Genomic DNA, 8384 nt, shown 5'->3' on the forward strand with positions numbered 1-8384 from the left:
AATGTATATATATAAAAGCCCAGCGACTGTTACGGCAGAATGACCAGAATGACTGAAATGACCAGTCGCTATGATGCACACTGACCACCAGGGAGCAGACACTTAACAAAGGAGCTGCCCCCTGGTGGGCAGTGTGCTCCCACAGCAAGAGCACTGCTCAGCCAGAAGCCGGGCTCATGGCTGGCAAGCACAGCTGTGGTATGTGAGCCTCTCCCACCTCTGGCAGGCACAACCTCTAGTGAACAGACTGCAGTCCCAATGCCCAGGTGGTGGGGGTGTAGCCAGAATGACCATGGATCAGCTGTCACCGGCCCCGGGAACTCTCCCTTCGGACCCTGTGGCTGTACCGCACCCCTTACCTATTCCCCTCTGGGTCTCCGGATGCGGACTCAGGAAAAACCCACGGAAGTGCTTCACGCACATACTGGCTGGGCTGGCCCCCATCTCGAGAGCGAGCCCCAGTGAAGTCCAGCCCAATGACCAACACCCATATGTGTCTGTGGGCGAGCCCCTCGCAACTTCCACTTACCACGCGGCCCTGGCCCCATCTCCTGGAAAAGTCAGTGTCCTGGCATCGAATACCCACGTCTGGATCCCTGTAGAGTGCTGGTTGGCTCCAGTGGGCAGAGGGGCACCAGCAGGTGCTGGCCTGACCTGTTAGGTTCAGGCAGCCCCACACTTGGGCCAGGAGTTACATGTAACAATCACCCCCTATACCAGTGGTTCTCAACCTTCCTAATGCTGCGGCGACCCTTTAATACAGTTCCTCATGTTGTGGTCACCCCCAACCATAAAATTATTTTCATTGCTACTTCATAACTGTAATTTTGTTACTGTTATGAATCATAATGTAAATATCTGATATGCAGGATGTATTTTCATTGTTACAAATTGAACATAATTAAAGCATAGTGATTAATCACAAAAACAATATGTAATTATATATGTGTTTTCTGATGGTCTTCGGCGACCCCTGTGAAAGGGTCGTTCGACCCCCAGCTTGAGAACCGCTGCCCTATACCCTGCAGGTCAATCTACTGTGAACAAATGCAGCGTGGAACATTTGTGCGTAACCGGGATGACCTTGATACTGACGCTGAACCCCTGGAACTCCCCCTTGGGCATTAGGGCCATGTTCCACCTGTTAACTATTACCGTGTTCCTTTGGATGCAAAACTGGAATACTAAGAATGCGCCTTACCTGGGACCGTGATGGGCCTCTTCCTCCTTCCTTCCTACCATCCCCAGCTGCCACTTCCAAGCTAGACCAGTTCCCACCTCCGGTCCCCACCTCAGGAGAGAGTCCTGGAAAAAGTGAGAAAATCCCAACCTGAGGAATGGGTCTCCCACGTGAGTCCGCAGCTGAGCCCATCGTGCCCTTTCCAGGCCTGGCCGGCATCCGGGCTCCCATGTTCCCTACGGGGGTGGGCCCACGGACGGGATGGCAGCTCCTATGGACAGACCCCCAGCGGTGCTGGTACTCAACCCCAAGGACACCCACAGCTCAGCCAGAAGTTGCCGTGAGGAACATACCCCATAAGCCTACAAGTACAATCTCCAGGGGATGGATGAAGTGCAGACACTTGGAGTAACCGAAACTAGCCTGATATTGCTGCCCCGATCCTGGAACTCTGCCTCAGGCATTGAGATCAAATCTTATCCCTTACCAATTGCCCCAGAGCTACAGAGGAAGGCAGCAATATAAAAGTGGCCACAAGGTGGCGACTGACAATTGGGGTAAAAGAGAGATGGATCTGAAGGGTGGGGGCATGAGCAAGAGAGCACCCTACCCTCCACGATCCCCAGCTTTGTATTGTTCACCTCTGAGCATCTCTTACCCAGCTCTGAGCAGTGGGAAGTGTCCAGCATGCCCCAAGGCATCCACCGGGGACCTCCCAGCCAGCAAGGTGTGACCCTGGCCACAGAAGGGACATTTGGAAATATTTTTTTTCAGGAAGCTGCAGGGAGGAGGGCAGACTCCCCATGCGACTTTATGGCAGCTCACAGGGACATGGAAACTCCCCGGGCACATGGGCATGGGCTCCTGATTTCCTTTCAATGTGCACAAATTCCTGCACTGGGCCACTAGTCTTATATAATAAAAGGCTAATATGCAAATCGACTGAACAACAGAATGACCAGTCGCTATGATGTGCACTGACCACCAGGGGGCAGACGCTCAACACAGGAGCTGCCCCCTGGTGGTCAGTGCACTTCCATAGGGGTAGTGCTACTCAGCCAGAAGCCTGAGCCGGGCACTTGGCTGGTGAGCGCAGTGGAGGTGGTGGGAGCCTCTCCCGCCTCCAAGGCAGCACTAAAGATGTCTGACTGCAGTCAGTTGGACATCCCCTGAGGGCTAACGGACTGCCAGATGGCTCAAGCCGGGCTGAGGGACACCCCCCCAAGTGCACAATTTCGTGCACCGGACCTCTAGTATCTAATAAATCATTACCAAGACCAATGTTAATGTTTGGTTTCCTCAGTTTTCTTTTAGGAGTTTTATAGTTTCTGGTTTTATATTAGACTAGAGGCCTGGTGCACAAAAATTTGTGCACTGGGGGGGGGGTGGTCCTTCAGCCCAGCCTGTGCCCTCTTGCAGTCTAGGACCCCTTGGGGGATGACCACCTTCTGGCTTAGGCCCGCTCCCCGGGGGATTGGGCCTAAGCTGGCAGTCAGACATCCCTCTGGCAGCCTGGGAGCCCTCTGGGGATGTCCACTTGCCAGCGGGGAGCAGGCCTAAGCTTCAGTCTGACATCCTTAGTGCTGCTGAGGAGGCAGGAGAGGCTCCCACCACCACCGCTGTACTGGCAGCCATCAGCCTGGCTTGTGGCTGAGCAGAGCTCCTCCCATGTGAGAGCGCCCTGACCACCAGAGGGCAGCTCCTGCATTGAGCATCTGCCCCCTGGTGGTCAGTGTGTGTCATAGTGACCAGTCATCCCCAGTCCTTCTGCTGTTAGGGTCAGTTTGCATATTACCCTTTTATTATATAGGATAGAGGCCTGGTGCATGGGTGGAGGCCGGCTGGTTTGCCCTTCAGGGTGGGGGTCCCCACTGGGGTGCCACTGTGGTGCCTGGCCAGCCTGGGTGAGGGGCTGATGGCTGTTTGCAGGCTGTTCAAGCCCCCCAGTGGGGACCCCCACCTCATGGAGGTTTGGCCGGCCTGGGTGAGGGGCTGATGGCTGTTTTCAGGGTGGCCACACCCCCTTTAGGGAGGGGGGTGCCACTGGGGTGCCTCGCCAGTCTGGGTGAGGGGCTGAGGGCCGTTTTCAGGCTGGCCAAGCCTCCCTTGTGACAGAAGCTCCCAGCCTCTCCTTTTTTCTTTTTTTTTTTTCTGAGATTTATTTATCTTCTATAATTGAAACTTTGTTGCTTTGAGTGGAACTCAGAGCCAGCCGCGGCCATCATTGGGGCAACCAAGCCTCCTGCTTGCTCCAGCTCCGTGGCTGCCGGCCACCATCTTGGTTGGGTTAGTTTGCATATAGTCGCTCTGATTGGCTGGTGGGTGTGGCTTAAGGCGTAGCAAAGGTGTGGTCAATTAGCATCTTTGTCTTTTATTAGTGTAGATTTTTAATCCATTTTGAGTTGATTTTTGTATATAGTGTAAGATAAAGGTTCAGTTTTATTCTTTTATATGTGGATGTCCAGTTATCCCAGCACCACTTGTTGAAGAGGGTATATTTTTCTCCTTGTGGACACCTTTGTCAAATATTTTACCATATGAGAAGTGGTCAAGTGCTGAATATATTTTGATGGCAGAATCCACAGTATTTGTTGGCAGGTTGGATATGTGGTATGAGAGAAAGAGGTGAATTGAGAATGCTTTAAAAATATTTGGCTTGAGGAACTAGAGGGATGGAACTGTACTTTGTTAAGAAAGTGAAGTTAGAAAGCCATTGTGAGGGTGTTTGGAGTTCTCTTTTGAACTTGGTTAAGTTTGAGATGTTTATTACACGTCCAAATGCAGATAGCAGTTAGGCAGTTGGAGTTCAGGGCAGACAGAGACCCAGGCAGAAGGTATAAATTAGAGAGTCATCAGTTTACATATAATATTTAAAGCTATTTATTCACCCATCCATTCATTGAACATATATTTGTCATGCATTTAATATGTGTCAGCCACTGTTTTATATGCAGGGCATTCAGCATAAAACAGCTAAAATAATAATAAAAAAAAATCCTTACCCTGTTGAAGCTATATCAGCCGTGGGCAAACTATGGCCCGCAGGCCGGATCCGGCCCGTTTGAAATGAATAAAACTAAAAAAAAAAAAAAAAAAAAAAAAGACCGTACCCTTTTATGTAATGATGTTTACTTTGAATTTATATTAGTTCACACAAACACTCCATCCATGCTTTTGTTCCGGCCCTCCGGTCCAGTTTAAGAACTCATTGTGGCCCTTGAGTCAAAAAGTTTGCCCACCCCTGAGATATATTCTAGTAAAGCCATGAAACTATATGAGAACATTAAGAAAGTAAGTATAGGTAGAAGAGAGAGAAGAAGAATATTGAATGTCAACTGTAATTGAAAAATAAATTTTTTAAAAAAAGATAAAGGAGGTTTACGGACTGAGCCTTGGGTACTCTAATGTGTAGATATTGAGAAGGAACATCTAGTGAGTTAAGAAGAAAACCCAGAAGAGTATAGTGTCTGAGAAGCTAAGTAAAGAAAGTATTTTAAAGAGAGTGTTTTACCTATGGTCAGGTGCTGTTGATAGGTCAGGTGAGATGAGGACAAAAATTTAAAAATTGTATTTAGCATTTTGAGGCCATTCATAATCTTGAATAGAGTGGTTTCAGTGGTGTAGAGGCAAAAGCCTGTTTGGAATGGCTCAAGAGCAGCTGACAGGAAAAAGTTGGGAGACAACTCACACAGACAGCTCTGTTAGAGAGTTTTGCTGTAAGGGGATCAGAGAAATGCTGTGGTTCCTAGAGTTGGATGTGAAGTCAAGAAAGGATTTTTGTTTAGATGGGAGAAATTACAGTATGTTTGCATGTTGATGGGAATGATACAGCAACTGTATATAAAACATTCATTAGCAGAATTAGTGTCATTAACGTTGATTCTGGAAAAGATGGTAAATGTAATATATTTTAATGTATTAATAATATCTTACAGTAATAGAGTAATAATTCCCTTTTCATAAGATTGCTAGGAGGATTCAATTACTTAACAAATGTAAAATGCTTAAAATGTGAGTGGGAGTATTAAATGCTTGTCATTTGCTATTAAATTGGAAGCCTTGGGTAAATAATATCTAATTAAATGTCTATAGTAAGTTTCTTCTAGAGCAGTTTATAGGTTTATAAAATCTAGACTGTTAGCTTCTGTAGGAGGGGCGTTATATGTTGTTTAACTTTGTACACCCAGAAACTCACATTGTCAAATAATGAGTGAAATAAAACTGGTAACCACGAAAAAAAAATCATTTTGCCATATATGGGTGTATTTCTGGGCCCTCTGTTCTGTTCCTATGGTTTATATGGCTGTTCTTATGCCAGTTCCATACTATTTTGATTACGGTAGCTTTGTAATATGTCTTGAAATCAGAAAGTATGAAGCCTCCATCTTTGTTCTAATTTCTCAAGATTATTTGGCTATTTTGGGTCCTTTGTGGTTCCACATGAATTTTAGGATTTTTTTTTCTGTTTTTGCCATTGGGATTTTGATAGGGCTTGCATTGAATATGCAGATGGCTTTAGGTAGTGTGGATATTTTAATAATATTAAGTTCAAACCCATGAACTTGGGATCTCTTCTTTTTTGCCTCATTAGTTTATTGCTAAGTATTTTATTCTTATTTATGTTGTAATGAGATTGTTTTCTTAATTTAATTTCAGATGGTTAGTGTATAAAAACATTACTGACTTTTGTATGCTGATATTAACTGCTGCACATTTTTTAGCAGTTTTAAAAATAGTTTAGATATTTTACCACCCGCTTATAAAAGAAAATTTTTTCTTAATAGTGATTGTAAGAATTTGAAGAGATTATTAGGTAAAAGATCTTATGCATGTAGTTATTTCAAGCATAAAAAATTTGATAATGAAGATGTACTCAGAAACACAGGTATAGTCTCACATTATTATTTGTGAAAATAATATTGGAAGTTTTCTATACATTGTAAATTTATAATCTCATAATGTTCTAATTTTTATATTGTAATTATGTATTAATGAGTAGATCTGAACATTCGAATGACCAGGAGAACTTAGAAAATGCATGTGCTTCAGCTTCACCTCAGACCACTGAGTCAGAATATCTGAGCCATGGGATCTGGACACCCTATTTTTTCAAATAGAACCACTGCTTGAGGTGGTATCCTTCCTTCTCCTTCCATGTGGCAGCACGCTTCCTTGTTCAGTTTTCCAAAAAAGACTACACAGTGACAAATTGAATGACATTGGTTTAGGGCAGTGGTCGGCAAACTCATTAGTCAACAGAGCCAAATATCAACAGTACAATGATTGAAATTTCTTTTGAGAGCCAAATTTTTTAAACTTAAACTATATAGGTAGGTACATTGTTATTAACTTAATTAGGGTACTCCTAAGGCTTAGGAAAAGCCACACTCAAGGGGCCAAAGAGCCGCATGTGGCTCGAGAGCCGCAGTTTGCCGACCACTGGTTTAGGGTAACAGAGTATTATTTGCATTATATCCAATGCCTTGGGACTTGGTTGGATTGAAAACCTTCTTTTAAGTGATGCAAGTTGCATAATACTGGTGAATCCTGATGACCTAAGAGTGGTTTTTAACCCTGGCTGTACATTAGAATCACCTAGAGAGCTTAAAAACAAACAAACAAACAAACAAACAAACAAACAAACAAACAAAATGCCAGGGCTTTACCCAGACCTATTAAATTAGAATCTCCAGATATGATGCCCATATAGTGTCTATTTTATCTAAAGCTTCTCAGGTTATTTTAATGAGTATCCAAATCTGGGCACAATTGGATTAAAGGAAAAGTGCAGAATTTGACTTTCAATTACTTTCCTGCTCTTATTTCTCGAGTCACACTGGTCTTCTGAATGTTCATACAAGTTCCTAACTTTAAGTCTGTGGTTCTCATTGATTGCACAGCTACCTGTTCTGCCTTCTTTCATATGCTATCTCAACCTTTATCACCCAGCTAATGCCTTACTTTGTATGCAGAGCCTCCCTTTACCACTCCAGCTCTAAGTGACTGCTTCTCCTGTAATTTCCTCTAATTTTAACATACACACCCATCAGTGAGAGCAGGAACAATCCATCTTTATGTCCCATTGCAAGCAGTGTCTATGTACAGCAGTTTTTTTTTTTTTTTTTTTCCTGCAAAACGCTTTGTTGTTTCCACTTGGTCCAATTCATGGGAGAGGGCTTCAGGGTGGTTAAAGAATGGCCAATAGTGTCAGGGAGAGTCTCAGGTAAAAGCCAGACACCAGGGGGATGCAGAAGGACCCCACCCCCCGCCCCCCCCAAAGGCCTCTGGGCTCCTAGTCGTGCTTGAGGGTGAACCTTTCCAAGAGATACTTGCCCAGCCCAGCCTGGGGGCCGGCCAGCCTGTGGTGGTGAGTCAGGTGTTGCCCATCTTCTTGATGAGTTTCACCTGTTCATCCCCGAAGTGGTTCTCCCGGAAGTCACAGGGATGGGGGTCTGCTCAGGTAGAACCCAGGGCATGAAGCTCCGAAAAGATCTGTTTCAAGTTCTTTTCCAAGGCCAGGGTGGCTTCCATGGTGGCCTGAGTTTTGCCCACTCACCTTGGAGAGGCTTCAGCACGTCCTAGAAGAGAATGCGGCCACCGCGCTGGTTTTGCAACTTTAAAAGACACTCAGCGCCCTTGTGCTTCTCTGACAACTCGCCGAAGAAATGACTCCCGCCCTCGACAGCCACATCCTCAGGGTCAAAATAGAAGCCCAGAGAGAGGTAGGTGTGGGAGGCCCGCAGAGGCAGGTTGGCCAGGGGCTGACCGTAGCCTCCACCTCGGTGGAATAGTTCTGACGAATTTGGGAGCTCATGGTTATTCGGCAATAAGGAGTTAAGGTAGGAAAAATATAAAATGGTGTGTTGGCTGGTCCCAGAGGTGGTTCTGAAGGTGGTGCCTGGACAAGAGGCTGGAGAGCAGCCAGAGGCTGTTCCATCCAAACACTGTTGAAGCAAGAGAAAGATCCGGGACCACCCAGGGCGCTCCCACCTTTAGGAAACAGTTGCTGCTACGGATTATGCTTTCTTTAGGGAGGAGGGTGAACAGACTCCACTCTGTGGAGGCAGTAAGGGACCTCAGAATCTTATTCATATCTATTTTCTTTCTTTCCATTTGTGGCAACTTTAGAGTGAAGGTGAGAGTATAGGCTACTGCAGAGAGATCCTGTATCGGTAGGGATTTCTATTTTACCATCCTATTCCAC

General features: G+C 45.6%; 1 pseudogene; it reads right to left on the reverse strand.

Moving 5' to 3' along the window:
- Positions 1-7472: 7472 nt before the first annotated feature.
- On the reverse strand, positions 7473-7994 carry LOC132229483 (ferritin light chain-like; annotated as a pseudogene).
- Positions 7995-8384: the final 390 nt, after the last annotated feature.

Source organism: Myotis daubentonii, chromosome 3 (assembly GCF_963259705.1).
Source record: "Myotis daubentonii chromosome 3, mMyoDau2.1, whole genome shotgun sequence".
Classification (NCBI taxonomy): domain Eukaryota; kingdom Metazoa; phylum Chordata; class Mammalia; order Chiroptera; family Vespertilionidae; genus Myotis; species Myotis daubentonii.